This window comes from Penaeus monodon, chromosome 6 (genome assembly GCF_015228065.2).
Source record: "Penaeus monodon isolate SGIC_2016 chromosome 6, NSTDA_Pmon_1, whole genome shotgun sequence".
In the NCBI taxonomy this organism is placed as follows: Eukaryota; Metazoa; Arthropoda; class Malacostraca; order Decapoda; family Penaeidae; genus Penaeus; species Penaeus monodon.
In genome coordinates, this window is record NC_051391.1 from 57,150,170 (window position 1) to 57,172,669 (window position 22,500).

Here is a 22,500-nt window from a genome sequence, read left to right on the forward strand (position 1 = left end):
TCGTAATGTTAGTCAGTAAATCGTTTTCAGTTAAAATCACTTTCGACCTGTTATTCCGCCTTGCATAAAATACAAATTCATGATTGAAATATTCTAGAAAACTGAACGCTAATGATATAGAATGCTATATTAATCTATACTATATAGATTTCCGACCGCTGTGCATTCGTGGCTGGCTTCCGAAAAAAAGTGAAAAGAAAAAATTATTCTTCTTTTGTTAGGTCTGTGTTCTTGATTTTCTCTTTGTTATTCTGTGTACATATATTCAAAACTACAAAATGTCAGGAAAAATTGGTAGTTACAGTAACAGTAGTAATGACTGATTATTATCATACTAAATATATTATAATGATAAATATAACCAAAGTAAATTATCACTGATGTGTCGCGATTGTTACAAAATTACATTAGGTCCGTAGTATTAATCTCGAAATGCTATGATAGTAGAGGCTATATTGCTATATTGATAATCGTAGTGACAGCGGAGATAACAACTCTAATGATAATATTAAAATGATATAAACTGCTAATCATGACGATAATGTTGATGATGCTAATGTTATTTGCGGTGTTGATACTAATGATTAGGTAACTAATGACAGTAACAGCTGTCAAGAAAACTAATTTCTCTCGCATATTTCACTCATCTCATAGTTTGAAAATATTGTCCAAATCATGATGCGAAGAGGGGAAGGGGGGATAAAAAAGAGAGAGAGAGAAGGAAGGAAGGGAAAGGACGAATGAGAGAAGAGAGAGCGGGAGCTGAGACGGACAAGAGGGAAGAAGGAAATAATATGCGTTTGCACAGGAAGTCGAAAAGGGAAAAGCCGGTTTGAAGGCTAATAAACTAGTGCAAATCTAACATGGAAAGGCGTTGTGTTGTTGAATTCTGTTCTAGGGAGGCTAGGTGCTGGACAGATAGATTGATAGATAGATAAAGAGGGAGGGAGGAAGGGAGAGAGAGAGAGAGAGAGAGAGAGAGAGAGAGAATGAGAGAGGGAGGGAGGGAGAGAGAGAGAGCGAGAGAAGGAGGGAGGGAGAGAGAGGAGAGAGAGAGAGAGAGAGAGAGATGAGAGAAGAGAGAGAGAGAGAGAGAGAGGAGAGAGAGATGAGAAGAGATGAGAGAGGAGGTGAGGGAGGGAGAGAGAGAATGAGAGAGAGAGAGAAGAGACGAAGAGTAATGAGACGAGGGAGAGACGAGATAGAGGAAGAGAAGATACATAAAGAGAAAAGCCATGCATGGAAATTATTGAAAGAATTGATCATCAGTACACACGTTTCGCACTTTACTTCAAGCGAAGAATTATGAACAGTTAAAACTTCGTTCGTGTTTTATATTAGGAACTGTTGGTGCCTCTTGTTATTTTGTTTACTGAAGGTTTTAATGACTTTACTTGATGTTAAACGAAATATTTTTCTTTTTACTTTTTTTTTTTTCATTCAATATATTTCAAAACTTTTCTTGGAAATTAATAGAGAGAATGTGAGAGGAAAATCCAGCAGCAGAAAGAGAGGGATAAAACGTATTATTAATGATGTTTTCATGTTAATCAGAAAGAGCTGAGGTCGTTCAACATTTTTTATCTTTATCTCTCCATTGTAAAATAAAATGCGTGACGGACTTACAACAAACGCATAAAAAACGACAAACAAATGAAGAGAGACACTAATTAAAACGAAAAACAAACCAACAAATCAACAGACATATAAAGATAGAGAGAGATAGACAGATATGAACCCCGGATCCTTCGCTGCAATCTTGCAGGTCCTAGCCAACAGGGGATGCAAGCGAGGGGGCAGAAGTTGGAAGTAATTGGCTGCCCTATTTGATTGGTTTGGCGTGCGTTGTCTGTTTGCTGACCTGCTAATGGGTTAGTGGGTATGAAGAGAGCCGGCAGAAATGTTTGGCTTTTAGAGGAAGTGGCAGGTTGATGGCGGTATTTGGATTGCCTTTGTGTGTATATGGGTTTACTGGTACATGCGCGTCTTCGTAAATGCATGTCCAAATGGTTACGTATATGCATGATCATGGACATAGTCAATAACCATGCATAAATACACTCTCAGTCATACACACACGTACACGTAATCACGTACACAGCCACACCTCCTCACACACAAATATATCCACACTCCAACACTATCCACGCACACACACGCAATCGCATGCCAGCCCCACGGAATCACAAACTCCCAGACAACTACATCCCCCTACGCACAATCGCACATGCTCGCACTACAGTCACAGACACCCACAGTCACGCACGCACACACTGAAGAAATCTTACCAACAATCACAATCTGAAATACATGGACATCCTCACAATCACACACCGCTGCCTCCTTTGCAACGCCCGTGCCATGCTGCTCCTCCGCCTCCTCCACGCCCTTAGGTCTGCTCCTCAACCTCCGTCCTCGCATTCACCTCCGCCTCCACTTGCGCATCGAACTGTATCCCCGGCACCTCCTTCACCTGCGCCTCCACCTTTCCCTTCTCCTTAGCCTCTTCCTCCATCTCCTTCTTCACTTCCACCTTAACCTCCGCCTCGAACCGTTTCCTTTGCACCCTCTTCCACCTCCACCTTCACCAACACTTACCTCCGCCTCACCCCTTTCCACCTCCTCCTCCACCTCCTCCTCCACCTCCTCCTCCACCTCCTCCTCCACCTCCTCCTCCACCTCCTCCTCTCCACCTCATCCACAGACAGGACTGAACGCCTCGGTCTATTTCTAGAAATGAGACAGTGAGTCGTCTGTCATCTGAACGAAACCCGACCTTTGGTTATGATGATTCAAGCGTAAATCATTATGCAAGTGATTGTAATTTCCAATGAGGGAGCGGGAGAGCGAGGGAAAAGGAGGGAGAGGGGAGAGAGAGGAAGAGGGGAGAAAGAGGGAGAGGGGAGAAAGAGGGAGAGAGGAGAAAGAGGGAGAGGGGAGACAGAGGGAAAGAGAAGGAGAGAGAGAGAGAGAGAGAGAGAGAGAGAGAGAGAGAGAGAGAGAGAGAGAGAGAGAGAGAGATGGATTTAGAGATCAGGGAGACAGAGAGAGAGAAGGAGTTCGAAGGAAGAGAGAGGGAGAGAGGGAGGGAGAGCGTCTCGCGGAGTGCTGTTTTGAGAGAGCGTGGAAGTCCCCCTCACGCGATGGCCAGGATCAGGCAAACAACCGGGGACTTTGTGTGCAATGAGCGTGTCATCAGTGGCAGGAAAGGCTTGTCTTTATGAACTAATCAGCAATGCAGTGGCTTATTTTCTGTATATTTGTCTGTAATGGAATCGGTTGATTACTTTTTTTTTATTAAGAGATTATTGTTATATCAATTATTTGGCATCGGTAATCGATATGTTGTGGACTGATATTCCATCATTTGCATATAATTATTTCACCGTAAATAAAGTGTTATTTCACCAGTACTCTATTACTGTTTTATTAGAGGCAGAGAGAGAGAGAGAGAGAGAGAGAGAGAGAGAGAGAGAGAGAGAGAGAGAAATGCTGAGAGAAAGATAATGAACGAAAGAAAGGAGAGAAAGAGAATGAGAGAGGAATAATTAGAAACGGAGAGAGAGAGAGATGAATAAAAAGAGAAATTACGATCAAACCGCCAGAGGCAAACAGGATAATACTTAAAACAAAGAAACAGTAAACAAAGCAAACAGAAAAAAAGCCAAAAAAAAGCCACCCCCCTCCCCCCCAAAAAAAAAAAGGAACGGAAAAACTAGCGACAAAACAAAATGAGGAAGCAGCAAAGGCGAGCGTCAGGGGCGTGAGGAAGCGCCAAAGGGCAAATCTGCGGCTGCTGACGCCGGCGTTTCGGAGCCTCGTCGCCGCCTGCCTGGGACGCGTGACTCGCTTTCCTCATGCAAAATGTCAGCGTCGCTTTTATGGTCAAAAAATCGTTCGGGGAAAATTGCATTTGTATAAATTTAACTGACCTCCCCGCCCTGGACACTCCCCTGACCCCTCGACCTGGTCTGTCTACCCTCCCTTCCCCTCCCCCTCCCTTCTTGAGAGTCCCCCTCCTCCCCCTCCTCCCCCTCCCCCCGCCCACCCACACCTCTAGTTCCCTCCCCCTCGTCCGATTCCTTTGGCATGACTTAATTCGAGTGTTTTTTTTTTCTTTTTTTTTCAACTTGTGGAAGGTAATGCAATTTATTTTATTTTTGTTGTTTTGTGTTTGTTGCATTTTTATTTTTCCCAGCCCCCCGATATCCTCTCCCCTCCTCTTTTTTACTTTTCTTTTTTTTTTTTTTTTTTTTTTTTTATTTTCTATCGATTCTATCTTTTCTTTTTTTTCCCTTTCCTCTTTTTTCCTTTTTTCCTTTTCCTCTTCCTCTCCTTCCCTTTTCCTTTCCCTTCGCTTTCCTTTTTTCCCCTTCCTCTCCATTCTTCCTTTTTTTTTTTTTCCTATCCCTTTCCCCTTTTCCCGTCCGCCTCCCCCCCTCCTCCCATATATCCCCTTCCCCCTCCTCCTCTTCCCTCTTCCCTCTTCCCTCTTCTCCTTCCCATTTCTCTTTTTTCCATTTCCCTTATTCTTTCCCTTTCCCCTTCCCCTTCTTCCTCTCCCCTTTTCCCTCTCCTCCCTTTCGCCTCCCCATTCCCTTATCCTTTCCCCTTTCCCCTCTCCAGCAGTTCATCTTCCATCTCTGTTTTTTTTAGTTCAGTCTAATTCCACGAATTCGCCTTCATCGCCTTATCTCTCTCTCTCTCTCTCTCTCTCTCTCCCTCCCCCTCTCTCCTCTCTCTCTCTCTCCTCTCTCTCTCTCTCTCTCTCCCCCTTTTCTCCCCTCTCTCTCTCCCCTCTCTCTCTCTTCTCTCCCCTCTCCCTCTCTCCTCGCTCTCTCTCTCTCTCTCTCTCTCTCTCTCTCTCTCTCTCTCTCTCTTCCCTCTCTCTCTCCTCTCTCTCTCTCTCTCTCTCTCTGTATATATTATATATATAATTTTTAAAATATATATATATATATATATATATATATATATATATACATACACACACACACACACACACATATTTGTGTGTGTGTTGTACATTTATTTCCCTCCCAGTTCCTCCCTTCTGTCCGTCTTTTTGATGCTCTCGCCACGCCCCCCGAGGCCCTTACTCACGCACCTCTAATAAAATTATTCTACCCTGACATTATATGAAACCAAAAATACCCTTCGTCATTTTTGGAATCAGATTTGACACGAAATAGTGTAATGGCCTCGTGATTTTAGGTTATAAATGTCATTATTCCACTTTTAACTGCCATGGCAAGCATATTTTGGTTATCCGTCAGTACTTCCGATTAATAGGGATATTTTTACTTGATTCCTTTTATTTGGGTTTTTATTATCATTATTTTATTCTCATCTTCCTTCTCCCACTCTTGTGCTTCCACTTTCTTCTTTGCCACACTTCTCTTCCTCTTCTTTTTCCCCTTCTCTTCTTCCTTCTCCTCCTCCTCCTCTTCCTCCTCCTCCTTCTCCTTTTCCTCCTCCTCCTCCTCCTCCTCCTCCTCCTCTTCTTCTCCCTCTCCCTCCTCCTCCTCTTCTTCCTCCACCTCCTCCTCCTCCTCCTCCTCCTCCAATGGGCTGTACACACATCAATTAATATACAGGGAACCGGACGCTGTGCGAGAGAGAAATGAAGCTTCTATACGTTCACGGTAATTAACACAGGCAAAGGAACCTTCCTCGTATCGCAGAAAGCGTCCCGGGACTTTGTTTACGTTACAGACTGTTTCGTTCTGGGCGCCGAGGGTTTGATTCGAGGCGAAGGCGAGGCTCGGGCGTGACGGCAAATTGCCCTGTAGCGGTGTTCGCGGGTCCGGGGTGTTCTTGTGGGGTGAGGGGGGTAGGGGGAGAGAGTGGGGAGTGTGGGTGAGGGTTTGTCTCTCTCTCTCACTTTCTCTTTGTTTTCTCTTTCTCTGTCTCTGTTTGTCCCTGTATCTCTCTCTCTCTCTCTCTCTCTCTCTCTCTCTCTCTCTCTCTCTCTCTCTCTCGCGGGGTCATCTCCATCCCTCTTTTTCTCTCTCTCTCTCTCTCTCTCTCTCTCTCTCTTTCGCTCTCTGTCTATCTACCTTTCATTCTCTCCCAACTCTCTTTCTCTTTTTCTCTCTTTTCGCTTAATCGTAAGAAGAAAAAGAAAAGAAAAGAAAAGAAAAGAAAAAGAAAAACTAAGAAAAAAAAGAAAAAAAGAAAAACAAAGAGAAAACAAAGAAAAAAGAAAGAAAGAAAAAAAAAAGGTCAAGTAATTAATTCATGTATTCATAAACCACCATGGCGGAGGAATTACCAGATATCACCGCATACGAAATTGTAATTTTAAAATGCTCTAGCTAACCGCGCGACACACGCCTTTGTGGATTGTGGTGTACAGTGTCATCGGGATGACTGTTGGCGTCTTGATGATACTTGGAGGAGGAGAAGGAGAAGGGGGAAGGAGGGAGGGTGCGAGGAAAGGGGGAGAGGAAAGAAGACGAATGGGGGAGAGGGAAGGGAGAGGAAAGAGGAAGAGGGAAAGTTAGGGGAAAGAAGAGAGGAAGGAAGCGGGGATGGGGGGAGGAGGAGGAGGAAGAGAAGGAGGAAGGAAGGGAAGGGATAAAGGAAGTAGAGAGAAGGGAAGGGAAAGGAAAGAGGGAGAGAGATAAGGAGAAGAGAGGAAGGAAAAATGAGAGAAGCGAAGCAAGAGGGAGAGGAAGTGAAGAAAGAAAAGAGAGAGGAAGGAAAGAAGAAAGGGGGAGAGGAAGTGAAGAAAGAGGAGAGAGAGGAAGGGAAAAAGGAAGAGAGAGAGAGAAAGGGATAAAGGGAAGAGGGCGAGGGACGCTGGAAAGAAGCGGAGGAGGCGGGACGGAGAGCAGTGGGCGGGGAGGGCACTGCGGGCGGGGAGAAGCGCATTACGATGATCTCCGGGACAAGCGACCCAAGGCGGAGGTTTTGCATGTCAAACGAAGCCGAATTATTGGGGAGTTTCGTGGCCGACTTTCGCCCTCGGAGGGAGCGGCTGAAATGGCCTTCCGGGGGAGGTCTCCAGGGAGGGGCAGGGAGGGGTAGAGGGAGAGAGGGAGAGAGAGAGAGAGGGAGAGAGAGAGAGAGAGAGAGAGAGAGAGGAGAGAGAGAGAGAGAGAGAGAGAGCGAGAGAGAGAGAGAGAGCGAGAGAGAGAACGAGATAGAAGGAAATAATTACAGAGAGAAAGAGATAGAAGGAGTCAGAGACAGAATGGGAGAGAAAGACTGCACACCCCCCCCCCCCCAGCGACCTTCTGATTCGTGATAAGAGGCGCCGGCCGTTGTAACTGTTGCTTTTATATTTATGGCTCCGGAGGGTAATTGAAAATCTGTTCAGGCCGGAAAAGAACGAGTGCGAAAAGGGAGGGAGGGAGGGAGGGAGGGAGGGAGGGAAGGAGGGAGGGAAAGAGGGAGTGTGGGGAAGACGGAGGGATGGAAGGAGGGAAGGAGGGTGGGAGAGAAGGAGGGGGAAGAAGGGAGGGAAGGAGGGAAGGACTGAAGAAATGTAGGGATGGAAGGAGGGAAGGAGGGACAGGAGGAGAGAAGGAAGAAAGTGCGGGATTGGGAGGAAGAAAGGCAGGGATAACAGAAGATAGAAAGCGAGCAAGAAATGACTGAAGGAGAGGAAGAAGCAAGGGAGAGACGGACAGAATGACGACGAAATGAGGGGATGAAAGAAGCGAGATTACGATGAGTAATGAGTAATTATTCATGATGAAGAACCTTCGTGATTATCACTCATAAAGGGATGCATTTCACCCGAACGCCCAGTTGGGACGCTTAGTGAGGAGGAAAAGGTGGAGGAAGACGCGCTCTCTCTCTCTCCCTCTCTCTCCCTCTTCTCTCTCTCTCTCTCTCTCTCTCTCTCTCTCTCTCCCTCTGCTCTCCCTCTCCTCTCCCTCTCCTCCTCTCTCTCTCTCACTCGCTCTCTCTCTCATCTCTCATCTCTCTCTCTCTCTCTCTCTCCTCTCTCTTCTCTCCGTCTCGTCTCTCCTCTATCTCTCTCTCTCTCTCTCTCTGCCCTCTCTTCTCTCTCTCTCTCTCTCTCTCTCTCTCTCTCTCTTTCACTCTCATCTTCCCCTTTCCCCCTCTCCCTCCCTATCCCCTTCCCCTCCTTATCCCCCTCCCCCTCCCTCTCCCCCTCCCTCGCATTCCTCCCAACCTCCTTTGTTTCTTAGTAGAATCGAGTTCCGTTGGCCCTTCTGGTGCTGACCTCCGCTGCCCGTCCAAGGTGACCCGAGATGAAATGCGCTTGGGGGGCACGATTCCCTGCCTCGTGCTGACCTCGAGCTGCTGACACCTGACTTACCTGCGCGTCGACTCGTCCGATAGACTGAGGGGGTCGCGCGGCGTTGCAGGGAAGGGGAGACGATTCTATTTCTGGCTCCGTCGTCTCTCTCTCTCTGTCTTCTGTCTCTCTGGCTGGTGCTGCGCCGTCTGTCTGTCTTTCTCCGTTTCTCTGTCTTTGTCTCTGTTTCTGTCATTGTCTCTGTCTCTCTGCCTCTCTCTCTCTCTCTCTCTCTCTCTCTCTCTCTCTCTCTCTCTCTCTCTCTCTCTCTCTCCTCTCTCTCTCTCTCTCTCTCTCCCTCTCTCTCCCTCTCCCTCTCTCTCCTCATGCATCTTTCGTCGGTCCTCGTTCGGGTCACGTGACTTCGGTCGAAAGGTCACTCGGTCCTAAGAATAAGACGCTGATGATGAATTGAGATTGCAAAGTGAAATTATGCAACGATGAATGGGGTGGATTCGATGAATGGATGAATGGATAGATGGATGAATGAATGGATGAAGGTGAAGGTGAAGGGAAGAGACATGTAAATGCGCGCGAATTCTGGCGATCCCTTTGTAATGAGAGCTTTTGATCTTGGGAAAATACAGAGCAGTAGAATGAGAATGAAGGATAAATATGAATGCGATGGACAAATGCGAAATTTGGGAAAAGAAAGAATGAAAGAGGAGAAGGGGGAGGGGGAGAAAGAGGAGGAGGAGGAGGAGGAAGAGGAAGAAGAGGAGGAGGAGGAGGAGGAGGAGGAGGAGGAGGAGGAAGAAGAAGAGGAAGAAGAGGAGGAGGAGGAGGAGGAGGAGGAGGAAGAAGAGGAGGAAGAGGAGAAAGAGGAGGAGGAAGAAGAGAGGAAGGAGGATGATGAAAATTAAAAGGGTGAATTGGAGGAGAAAGAGGAGCAAAAAGAAAAAGAATAATAAAAGGAGGATGGAGAAGCATAGGAGAATAAAGAAAGAAGAGGAGACAGAGTTGAAGAAAGCGAGTGACAGAGGAAAGCGAAGAGGAAAAAGGAAAGCGAAACAGTGACACAAACAACCCACAAACGACACCGCCTCGAAGGTCAGACTGGGTCATTTTCTCCTTGTTTTTAAAAGGTCAAGCTGCACACTCGCTGCCTCGCGTCCATCCGGGAGTTTGGGTCACTTATGTCACCTAGGTCATTGCAGGTCATTTGCATGCAAGCTGCAATTTTCCGTCGGGTGTGAAATAGTCAGACAGATCGGTTCGCAATAAGAGCAGAGTTTTGCAATTATAGAGTGCAGAAAAGACCTGAAAAAAGGTGATTATGAAAAGGGGTTGAAAATGTGACGTCAAATGAGAGACAGATTGATAGAAGGCTGATATGCATATATCGAGGCAGATAGATAGATAGATAGATAGATAGATAGATAGATAGATAGATAGATAGATAGATAGATAGACAGATAGATAAATAGATAGATAGATAGGCAGATAGATAGACAGATAGATAGATAGATAGATAGATAGATAGATTGATAGAAAGAGAGAGAGAGAGAGAGAGAGAGAGAGAGAGAGAGAGAGAGAGAGAGAGAGAGAGAGAGAGAGAGAGAGAGAGAGAGAGAGAGAGAGAGAGAGAGAGTGGGGGGAGGGAGAGAGAGAGCTGGATAAATGAAGAGAAAGGCACAAAGAGACAAACAGACAGCGAGAGGGAAAGGCCAGTAGTCACTACAATGGGTCTGAGTCAGCGTGCGATGTAGCAGGGCGAGCTGACATATTTGCTGACGGCGCGACGGGCGATGCCAAAGCAAGATGGCTTGGGCATGGGTATGCGGGGGGGGGGACTCCCATTTCCCTTGAGTGAATGGGCAATGGGCAATGGGGAGGTTAAGGGGGGGGGCAGCAAGGGGGAGACGAGGGATGGCCGTTGGCTAAATTTATCTCGGCGTCAGCGTTTCGTCAGCACAACAAAGCGCGGGGTTGTCAGCTGGTACGGAGCTCGAAGGGGTGTCATCCGTTCTGCACCGTTCTGCATTGTGTTTGTGGTTCTATGGGTGTGGGAGGGAGTGAGAGCGAACGAAAGAGTGAGAGATAGAGAGAAAGCGATGTATGTATATGTATAAACACACACACACACACACACACATACACACACACACACACACACACACACACACACACACACATATATATATATATATATATTATAATATATAAATATATATATATATATATATCATATACATATATATATATTATATATATATCTATATATATATTATATATATATATATATATATATATATATATATATATATATATATATATATATATATATATATATATATATATATATATAGACACATACACACACACACACATTTGTCCGTATGTATTATCCCAAAACACAAAGAACGACCGTATCATTGATCACTTAACATAATGACCCGTATACGGCAGAGGAAAGCGAGAGCAAAGGCACGCGTTCTTTGCCAAGCTCCCCATTGTTCGAGAAGCTATATTGTTTCTTGTTCTGTTCATCCTCCTCAAAACTGTTCTTGAACTTCTGCTTATTGGCATATCAATATTCATAAGTCCATTTTGTATTCACGTACATGTTAAAAACCAGGGTCAAAAAGTTAATGCAAATAAGATGCAAGCGGTCTTATCTGTATGATATGAAATTATATTACGTAATCATCTCAACAGAAGGAAGAGTTATTATGGAACGAAAATACGCAGGTGATTTTAATAATATAACTGATACTAAAAAAAAAAAATAGTAAGCTATGTTTTTTTTTTATCTGCGGAACATATCACAGGGAAAGATAAGAGTGAAAAAGGAAGAGAAGTAAATTGGCAAAAAAAAAAAAAAGATAATTAATTAAAAAATAAAGATGAGAAAAAAGGGGGTAACATAAAAACGAAAAAGGGAATTAGAAGAAAAAGAAGAGAGAGAGGGAAGAAAGACAAAAGGGAAGTGTCCCGTCGTTTTGGTTATTGAAAGGTTAATGATAAGCCATTAACCTTTATTACAAAATATTCTTAAGGTCGCTAAAATATTACCGGTTTCTCCTTTGTTTTGATTTTCCTTCTGCTTCCCATTTCTTTTTCTGTTGTCAATCCTTCCATTTTTCCCTTCCATTCTCGCCTTTTATTGATCGGTTGTTGTGCTATTTTTCTTTCTCTTTGTTTTAATCTATGTCTCTGTCTCTGTTTCTGCCTCTCTCTTCTCTCTCTCTCTCTCTCTCTCTCTCTCTCTCTCTCTCTCTCTCTCTCTCTCTCTCTCTCTCTCTCTCTCTCTCTGTCTCTGTCTCTCTCTCTCTCCCTCCCTCCTCCCTCTCTCTCTCCTCCCCCCTCCTCTCCTCTCTCTCTCTCGCTCTCGCTCTCGCTCTCCGCCTGTCAGCCGAGGAATCTGTCGCTGGCGTCTCGTCTGGCTTTCACTGGCGATCAAAGCTGCGCCGGAGGGAGGGCGTTCGATGCCGCTCAGGGGATACGGACGCAAGATATTTTCCCGATTATAAACTGAAATAAAAAAAGAGAGAAAAAAGGAAAAAATGAAGAAAAAAGGAAGAAAGAAAAAAGATAGACTGGCATATGACAGCGTCTGGAATGGGGGCGGTCACTTTCGATCTTCTTTTGTTTTGTACACCTGCGCCAGGTAAGTCGGTCAGGCGCACATCGGCGGCGCGACCTCTGCTACAGCTCGTTCCGTCCGCTCTCTTTCTCTCTTTCTCTCTGTATTTTTCTCTCTCTTTCTCTTATTGTATTTTCTCTCTCTCTCCTCTCTCTCTCTCTCTCTCTCTCTCTCGCTATCTCTTTCTCTCTTGGTCCCTCTATCCCTCCTTCTTTCCCTCTCTCCTTCCCTCCCTTCCTCTCTCCCTCTCTCCCTTCCCCCTTTCTCTCTCTTATCCCCCTCCTCTATCTCTTTCTCTCCACCTCCCTTCCTCTCTTGTTGTTTAACAGTTCCCTTTCTCTCCTTCGTGTTTTCTTGTTATCGTTCGCGAATTCTGAACTGCTCGTCCAAAATATCCCGGAGGTATTTCGGGCTCAGCTTTTAAACAATTCAGGGCCAATTGACAAGCTAATCTTAGTCACTGCTCACAAGAAAGGTAGATTCCGTTTCTTTTTATATATATATATATATTTTTTTTTTTTTATTTATCTACTATAATTTTTATTTTCTATCGTTTTTTTTTTTTTTCTAACTCCTGTATGATAATAAGCTCCGATTTGACTTTTATTTATTCCTTTTATATATTTGTATTTTCTTTTAAATCCATCATTTGTCGTGCTTGCGAGACTAGGATTGGCCGCTTAATGTCAAGGGTTTGGACCTCGGGTTTAAAAAAAAAAAGGAAGCGAAAAGTAGAAGTATAATAATAATAATAATAATAATAGTAATAATAATAATAATGATAATAATAATAATAATAATAATAATGATAATAATAATAATAACAATAATAATAATAATAATGATAATAATAATGATAATAATAATGATAATAATAATAATAATAATAATAATAATAATAATAATAATAATAATAATAATAACAATAATAATAATATTGATGGAAATACAACCAATGGATTGATAATTTAAGGTGTCACGAAGTCAGAATGTTTCGAAAGAATTTATAAAGATATTGCAGTGTAAATAATTGAAAAGATATCCAGGGTAAAGTTATGAAATGTGTTGTGACGGAGGGGTAATAAGTATAAAAATAAAGGAAAGTTTTTATATAAAGTAGAAAGTATAACAGAGTGATAAAAAAAAGCGAGCCACGTGGCTATTACTCAATATCATTTCTAATTAAATAGAGTGGTCTGAACATTACTTTATTTATTACGATAAAAAAAAAAACAGTTGGAAATATTCAGAAAAATAAAAGAAATCACTGGAATTCCTTCATTTAAAAAAATCTACTGAAACATTCATTTCACTTTGACGGTAATAACCCACTGACTTTAATCGATTTAAGACAGTTCCTCAAGATATTCCATTTGTAACTTGAGCCGTCTTTGGCAGGCGCCTTGCAACAGTGATTTAGCAATAATGATAAACGCAGTCGAGATACTTGCAAACATCAATATCGCAATGCAACATGATGAAACCCTGTGGTGCAATTCATCAAGCGATTTCCACTTGTTCTTGATGACATCTCGCGAATGTTCTCGATGTCAAGTGGTCTGCGTGCGGACGTCGCTATTCCTTTGGCGTCTGGCAAGGGCGCGCGATCTCCTTCTCGCTTGATCTCGCTTGATTCTGTGTGTTCTCGTAAGTTCGCGCTCGATCTCGTTTCTTCTCGCAGGGTCTCGCCTGATATCGCTTGCTCTCGCAAGTTCTCGCAGAATTCCGCTTGATATCGTTCGTTCCCCCTCTTCCTTTCTTTAACCCCCCCTCTCCTTTTCCTTCATGCTTCTGTTATTTGCTGATAGATTCATTACCTGTTTTGTTTTCTTCTTTTCTCCCGTGAAATATCGCACGCATTCAATGTGAGAAATGCCAACATATCCCGACGAATATACCATATACGTTCTGTGTAGACGGACTGCATACTAAATATTACGAGAGGCAGAAATACCACATATTGCGACGGAGATGCTACATATCCCCTATGTGGACGGACTACATGCCCTCCATGTGCTTGTACTTTTTCTTCCTGCCTTTCTTTTTTTGTGGAAATATTGCATTCCGACCTTGCACCGCTGCTTGCGAACAAAGCGGGGTATTCTTGTCCTTGGGTGTGTGGGTGGCGGGGGGGGGGGGGAGGGGGAGGCATTCCACGTATTCTTCAGCTTTGGTTTTCCTTTATTTGTGCGGCTTTTTTTTCTCTCGTTCTTTATTACTTTAAACCTTCTTTGGTGTATTTGTTTCTCCTTTCGGCTGTTTTGTGCTTTGATTACCTTTTTGTTATCATTATCATTATGGTTATTATTATTAATGGTATTATTATTATTATTATTATTATTATTATTATAGTAGTAGTAGTAGTAGTAGTAGTAGTAGTAGCAGTATCATTATCATTATTATCATTATTATTATTATTATTATTATCATTGTTATCATTATTATTTTTTTTATTATCATTATTATTATCATTATGAATCATTATTATCACTCTATTATTCTTATCAAATAATAAGTGTTATCATCGTCATCATTATCCTCACAAAATCATTATATCTATAACAGTCGTCGCTATCGTTATCATTGTAATTACTATTTTTATCACTGTTATCATCATTATCCTCACCCTCAATTAGTTTCTCCGCATTCCTATAACTCGATATTTAACAAGTTTATGGCTTAATTAAAGATAATGGGAGGCCTCTTCCATTCCTCGGTCTAGTTTTCCAAAAGGCTAAAAATACTACGTTGGGCGAAAAAGTCTATGGTCAACACACGCCAATTTTCAACTTACTCTGGGATTAGCCCCATGAAACTTGAGGGGAAATTATTATTCTCATTATTATTACTATGATTATTGTTATTGTTATTATTAATATTAATATTAATATTATTATTATTATTATTATTATCATTATTATCATTATCATTATTATTGTTATTATTATTATTATTTTTTAATTATCATTATTATTATTATTATTATCATTATTATTATTATCATCATTATTATTATTATTATTATTATTATCATTGTTATTGTTATAACATTTTAGACTAATTATTTCAAGACTGATTACACGTTACGTGAATTACTGTATGTTCATCGCCACTGCTATTACTGCCAGACACTGACAGTTGCATAATATCTTTTTCCTTTTCGCTTTCCATTTATTCGTGGTCTTTGTTTCTTCGTTCTCCTTGTTTATCCTTTTCCCCTTTTCTTTTTTTACTTTCTTTGACTTTTCGTTCCCTTATGATCGTGTCCTTATTGTGTATTTCAGTTTGATATATCTATTGCTTGTACGTCTCGATATGACCTCGATCTCCGTCTTCATGTATACACTTATACTATATCTATTTATCTCTATGTATATCTATCAATCTCTCTATCTATCTACACCTATATATATCAATCTCTCTATCTATCTACCTCTATGTCTATCCATCTATCTATCTTCTCTTTCTTTCCTTTTACTCTCTCTCTCTCTCTCTCTTTCCTTCTTGCCCTCCCATCCTTCCACCATCTTTGAGTTTATTCGATAAGTTTCTTTTTATCTCTTTCACACGCCTCCCCCCTTCCCCCCGCCCCCTTCCCTCTTCCTCCTCTTCCCACCTTCCCCTTCTCCCTCCCCCCCTTTCCTCCCTTCCTCTCTCCCCCCTTTCCCCCTCCCGCTCAAGTGTCTCATCAGGAGCTGACGAGACACCTCCTTCCCACTTCTCTCCTTCCCCCCGCCCCCCATCCCCCTTCAAGCTCCCCTTCCTCCTTCCCTTTCCCCCTTCAAGTGTCTCATCGGCCCTTCTTTCTTCCCCCTTCTCCCATCCTCCACCCCCTTCCCCCTTCCCCTTTCCCCCTCCCCTTCCTTCCCCCTTCAAGTGTCTCATCAGCCCCGTCGCTTCGGCCGCGAATGTCGTCCAGCGCGTTGGAAGTCGTCAATTTCGTCCCGGGAGAGCGAGCGGAGGGCGGCCGCGGCTCCTCTGTCTTCGGCATTCATTCCCGGCGGAGGAGAAGCCGCTTGGCCGGTTCCTTTGTGCGGCGGAGGCGGACTCGCTCTCTTCAGCGGCGCCGCCCGACCCTCGACCTCTGCCTGGGGAGGGGGTCGCTCTCGGGGTGGGGGCAGGGGTGGGAGGGGGAGGGGAAGGGAGTGTTGGGGTGTGCAGGTGGGAGGAGGAAGGGGGTACGGGGTGGGTCTAGTGTATTTTGGAATCCGTTTTTTCTTTTCTTTTTCTTTTTTTTCATCTTGTTTTTTTCTTTTTTTATTTCCCTTCTCGTTCTCCCTACTCTTTTTACCGTCTTTACCTCTGTCATCATCAACTTATACCTTCCTTTTTATTCTCGTTCTTGCATATTATTCTGCTTTTCATTTTTTCTTAATCTTTCTTCTCTCCTCCTCTTCTTACTTCTTCCTTATCATCATCGTTATCACATTCCTCCCATTCCCGTGGAAAGTAACTATAACACTGAATTACACGAAATAATTCTCACGGGTCGTGTACTAATATTTTAGTATTATTGCTCATGTATTTCATAAAAACACAGTTATCCGTAAAATAGATGACAATAGATTATTATGGCTTTGGGTAACTAATACAAATTTAGGTTGTTTAAAATCACGTAACTCACTGCATAACTCATTATTATTATCAATAATAATATTAGCTGTAGTAATAGCAGTAGCAGAAGTAGTAGTAGTAGTAGTGGAAGTAGTAGTAGTATTGTTAATAGTAGTAGTGTCAGTAATAGATGTAGCAGTACTATAATATAACAATATAGTAATAGTAGTAGTAAAGTAGCATAATGTCAGTAGTACTAGCACTGGTTAAGGCTTCCGAGATTTTCCAAAACGAAGCGAGGGTCGTTTCGCGACGACGCATCCGGGCCATCAGCAGAAGTGGCGCGACGCCTGATTATCACGGCGACGGCTGATAATAAAGCGAGCGAAGAGAAATGGACATCGTTCTCGAGTGACTACTAGTTTTACTTTATTTTTTTTCTCTCGTCCTTTTCCTCTTTCTTTTTTTCGCTTGCTTTACATTTCTTTCATTTCTTTTCTCTTGCCTACCTTCTTTTTTAATACGCCCTGTCTTATCATATATATATATATATATATATATATATATATATATATATATATATATATATATATATATATATATATATAAAAGATATATAATATATTTTTATATATATATATATATATATATATTTAATTATATATAATCTATTCTTGTCTACCTACTATCTCTCTCTCTCTCTCTCTCTCTCTCTCTCTCTCTCTCCCCTCCTCTCTCCCTCTCTCCCTCCCTTTTCTTCCTTTCCCCATCTCCTGCTTCCCTCTTCTGTTTCCCCTCCCTTCTCCCCCCCCTCCCCCTTTCACACACATACAAACACACACACGCATTCCTTGCAAGAATGGTGTTATTGACTTCAGGCTCGTCCTTGAGGGTCGAGTGTCGGCATCACATGTCGAGTCGGTCGAGGTCGTCGACGTGGGGGGGGTGGGGGTGGAATGAGGGGAGGGGGATGGAGAGGGAGGGGAAAAGTCTGTCCTTGAAGGGGCGAGAGGAAAGGAGAGGAAGGACGAGAGGTGAAGAAGGGGGGGGGGGCAGGGAAGAGGGGAGAGGACCCCGGAGTCTTTGCGTTCATTAACGTCTCGAGCAGCGCGATCTGACCCTCTTCTGACATTTAGACAGTATTTGAATCCTCAGCATGGCCCCTCGCTCGTTCCTTATTCGCTTTCACTCGCTCTTCACTCGTCCCTCATTTGTCCCTCATTCGTCCTTCTCTCGCTCTCATTAGCTCTCACTCGTTCTCATTCGTCCCTCATTCCTATCTCACTCTTTCCTCACTCTTCCTTCACTCGCCCCTCTCTCGAATACCGTGAGTTCGTCAGGAACTTTCCCCTTTGCATCTCACAGCGAACTTCTGAACCTTCAGCTCAGATCGCCTGAACCTCGAACACCTGTTTACAGAAGCATGGATACCGTATTTAAGAACATCTTTACTTACAAGAATGAACAGCGCCTGTACTACGCTTGTACTATACGCAGTCGCACACCCAAACACCCACACCCATGCACACTCACACACACACACACACACACACACACACACACACACACACACACACACACACACACACACACGCACGCACACACACAAGCACGCACACACGCACGCACACACACAAGCACGCACACACGCACGCACACACTCGCATACAGATGCGCAGTTACATCTTGTTTCGTGGGAAAGAAATCGGACGCGCATAACTTGTGGGTCAAAGGTCATAGAGGTCAGGCAAATAGTACGGAACTTGACCTCTCAGTGAAGGAAGGGTCATCGTCAATAGTGCTACGTTGATGTTTGACGTTTTTCGAGGCTTATGTTGCATTTCAGCTGTATTAAATGGTCGGTCCTTTAAGATAGTTTGATGATTAATCACATACTAGTTCCTTGTTTCCTTGTTAAATGTTTTTATGGGGACTTTTTAATTCATCCCTACAACACACACACACACACAACACACCACACACATACACACACACACACACACAACACACACACACACACACACACACACACACACACACACACACACACACACACACACACACACACACACACACACACACACACACACACACACACACAGACGCATGCACACGTACACACACACACACACACACAGGCCTCTCCAACCCGGAAGGAGGATTCGAACCGACGACGCAAGCCTTGAATGGGTCTGTCCTGAACGTAGTAACAGAACACACAGCATTTTTTCGCGTCCTCTCCTGCCTGTTACCTCTCCTCTGTTCTTTTCCTTCTCCTCCTCTTTTTCCCTTTTCTTCTCCTTTTCTTTATTTTCTTCTCGTTTTTTAAATTATTATTACTCCCCATTCGTTTATCTTTTTCTCTCTTCTTCTATATCTTTTTCCTTTATTCTTCGTTGAACTGTTTGTTGCGTTTTTTTTCCTCTCTGCTTCCTTGACTGTGTTTCCTTTACTTACCTTCTTTACTTCCCTTCTGCTTGCCTTCTCATTTCTCCTTCTCTCTTCTCTGATTTTTCTTCCTCTTCTTTATCGTCTTATTCCCCCGTCTTTCCCTTCCCACCTTTCGGTGTCATTCTTTCCTTCTCTCCCGAACTAAGAAAAAGCTAAGAAAAAGAAAAAGTACCTCAAACACCGAATTCTTTATCCAATTAAGGTCAAACAAACAAACAAAAATAACAAAAAAGGGACAAAAACAGCAGCTTTATTCCAGGGGTTTAAAAGGAGAGCGAGAGACAAGTCGAGGGGAAAGAGTCTTCCCCTTTTCCAATTAATGGTCATTACTGCCGTTAGAGTTAAAGTTCTTACAACCTCCCTGTGCTAACTCCTTTGCCCTTCGCCCTCCCCTCGCCTCCCCTATCCTCCCCTCACCTCCCCTCTCCTCCCCTCGTCTCCCCTCTCCTCCCCTCGCTTCCCCTATCCTCCCCTCGCCTCGCCTCCTCTCCACTCCTACGGTGGCAACTCTCGCTTCCTTTCCTCTTCCTCTCTTTCTTTCTTTTTTGTTTTCTTCTCTCTCTCTCCCTCTCTCTCTCTCTTTGCCTGTCACTGTCTCTTTTTGTCTGTCTCCCCCTCTTTCTCTCTCTCTCTCTCTCTCTCTGTCTCTCTCTGTCTCTGTCTCTCTCTTCTCTCTCTCTCTCTCTCTCTCTCTCTCTCTCTCTCTCTCTCTCTCTCTCTCTCTCTCTCTCTCCTTTCTCCTTCCTATCCCTCTCCCTCTCTCCCGCTTTCTTTGTCATCCTCCTCTCCCTTGTTCCCCCTTCTCCCCCCCCCCTCCTCCCCCGGCGAAAAAGCTGTGGCGATTAAGGGGGAGGGGGAGGGGGGGGGCAATCGTATTATTTTAACAAGGTAAAGGAGGCGTGGGGGGGAGGGGGGAGGTGCCGACAACGAGGAGGGGATACGCACCAAAAATGGGGGTAGGGGGGGTAATATTAATACCACGCAGGTACCGGAACTTCACAGGGAATTTAGGAGCAACATTAAAAGCCTATTTATAGCGGGAAATCCGATATTTTCCTTGACGAAAATAGACCTCATTTCAGATAGGTCTGTAGCCCCTCTTTTGTGTCTGTGTGACGTCACTCGCCCAGGCTAAAAGAGTGACACCAATTCGAATAAAGTCATTTTTTTCCTACCATCATCAGCCCTTCTTCTTCCTCCTCCTCCTCCCCTGCTGTCTTTTCTAAAACTGAAACATGAGATAAAAAAACGTCACACTGCTCGATCGCTTCGCCCGTTATTAATGGCGCTGAAATATCAAAGACGCTGATGCTAATGCTATCACTTTTGCTCCGGGCAAGAAAGGCTCCGAAGTTCGCCGTCAGGGACGAATTCTGAATGTGTTGCGTGCGTATGTATGCATATAAATATGTGTGTGTGTGTGTGTGTGTGTGTGTCTACATATATATATATATATATTTATATATATATATATATATATATATATATATATATATAATATATATATATATATATATATATTATATTATATATTATATATATATATATATATATATATATATATATATATATATATATATATATATATATATCTACTATCTATCTATATCTAATTGCAGTCTATGTTTTGTTGTTTGTGTTTTAGTGTGTGTGTGTGTGTGTGTGTGTTGTGTGTGTGTTGTGTGTGTTGTGTGGTGTGTGTGATATGTGTGTGTTGTGTGATTGTTGTATGTTTATAGTATATATATATATATATATATATATATATATATATATATTATATATATATATATATATATATATATATACATATATATATAATATATATATATATATATATATATATATATAAAATATATATATATATATATATATATATATATATATATATATATACATACAGAGGGAGAGAGTGAGAGAAGGAACGAGAAAGAGAGAGAAAGATTGAATGACAGGCATATAAGCATATAAATAGACAGATATATGAATTGCTAGGATATTCTATAGAACGTTACACACAAACGCGTTTTCATGGAATTTTATTGCTTACGGAATGTTAATGGTTTGCTCGTAGAAAGTCCTCATAGATTTTTAAGGGTAACAGGCCTATGGGAAATTTTATAGGCTTATAACGCACAAAAAAAGAGAACGCCTGGAGTCAAAACGAGATGAGATTAATGACTTAAAAAAAACGTAAGAAAAAGGTTAATAAAAGAAAGTAAGGATAAAAGGGAAGGAAATGAAAACAAAGGATAAGCCTGATCTAGTTGCAAGGGCGTCAGCAGAGGAAGAGGAAAGAAGGAAACGTCAGCAGGTATCCTGACTCTTCGGGGCTGACAGAAGCGCATTGACAGAGCTCCAAGTGTGATGGCTACCAGGTTGTATTGTCCAACAAGCGCCGCCATTGCCTGACGTTGCGCATCCCGACGCTCGCTTGTCAACAGCCGTTCACACGCTGCCCGCCTTGCCGACTCGGATTCTCGAAGTTTTGCTTTTGTTCGTATGGGCATAACCCTAGATAGTACTGTCATGCCATTTTGATCGTTAACGCAATTTAATCCAAATCAACGGGGTTCTGTCTTTTATCAAAGGAGAAAGAATTGTTGCTCTTGTCGTGGCAAGGGTCGCATGCACGCCGTTGACCCGCCAAAATTATCTATGAATATCAGCAACATCCGTCAGCAACAAAGGCTTTTATTACATTGTACATTTCTTTTCTCAAATACCAAATATGATACCATGCAAGCGATGTTAAACGCATAAGAATCAAATAACTATATATTATATCCTGAATTACATTTTTTGGATAAATTTATTACCTTATGCTACTAATGCTTATCAACATTAATTAATCATTATCATTTATCCACAATTATAATGTGATATTTAGTTGGATGTATCATTCATACATTTATTCGTTAAACAGATTTACTTTATGTAATCACAGTAGCCTAGAATGTATGAAAAAAAAGCATAATTTAATTACAATAACCCAGATTATACGAAAAAAAAAAGAAAGAACAATAAAATCACGAAATGTAGGGACAGAAAGTGTGTCATCAGGACAGCGGCCTCGATCGTCCTGGGGAATTAAGCAGGAGTTATGGCGCGTCTTTGCGGCGGCGGCAATTAAAACGCAGGTGCCACTCCGCCCGGGTGCCGCCCGTGCTAGGGGCGGGGCGGCACCCGGGCCATTATCTTCCCCGGCCTTGATGGAAGGAGGGGGAGGGGGAGAGGGGGACTCCATCCCCTCCTCCCCCCTCCCTCCCCCTAGCCTTCCCTCTTGCTACGCTCCCCAAGCAACGTGGGAAGGGGGAGGAGGGGAGGGGGGGAGGGGAACGCAGCTCCTTATTTTGGGAGGAAGGAGGGGGAAGGGGGAGATAAGGGGGTAGGGGGACGAAGGAGGGAGGGGGAGCTCTGTGATTTCCCTTCTTCATCACGATGGCCTCCTTAGTAACCCCCCCCCCCCCCGCCGACCACGCACGCCGTTGAAGGGAAAATGGAAATTAATGGGAGGAATATACAGCAGAGTGTGTTTATCCTGACGCACACAAGGAACTCGTTAAATAGCCTACCTTTGTGTGTGTACATATATATATATATATTATATATATTATATAGATATATATATAAT

General features: G+C 42.9%; 1 protein-coding gene across 2 annotated transcripts in view; it reads left to right on the top strand.

Annotated features, from left to right (window-relative positions):
- LOC119574697 overlaps positions 1-22,500 on the top strand; it is a 39,438-nt gene that overhangs the window by 576 nt on the left and 16,362 nt on the right. The window lies entirely within an intron of this gene.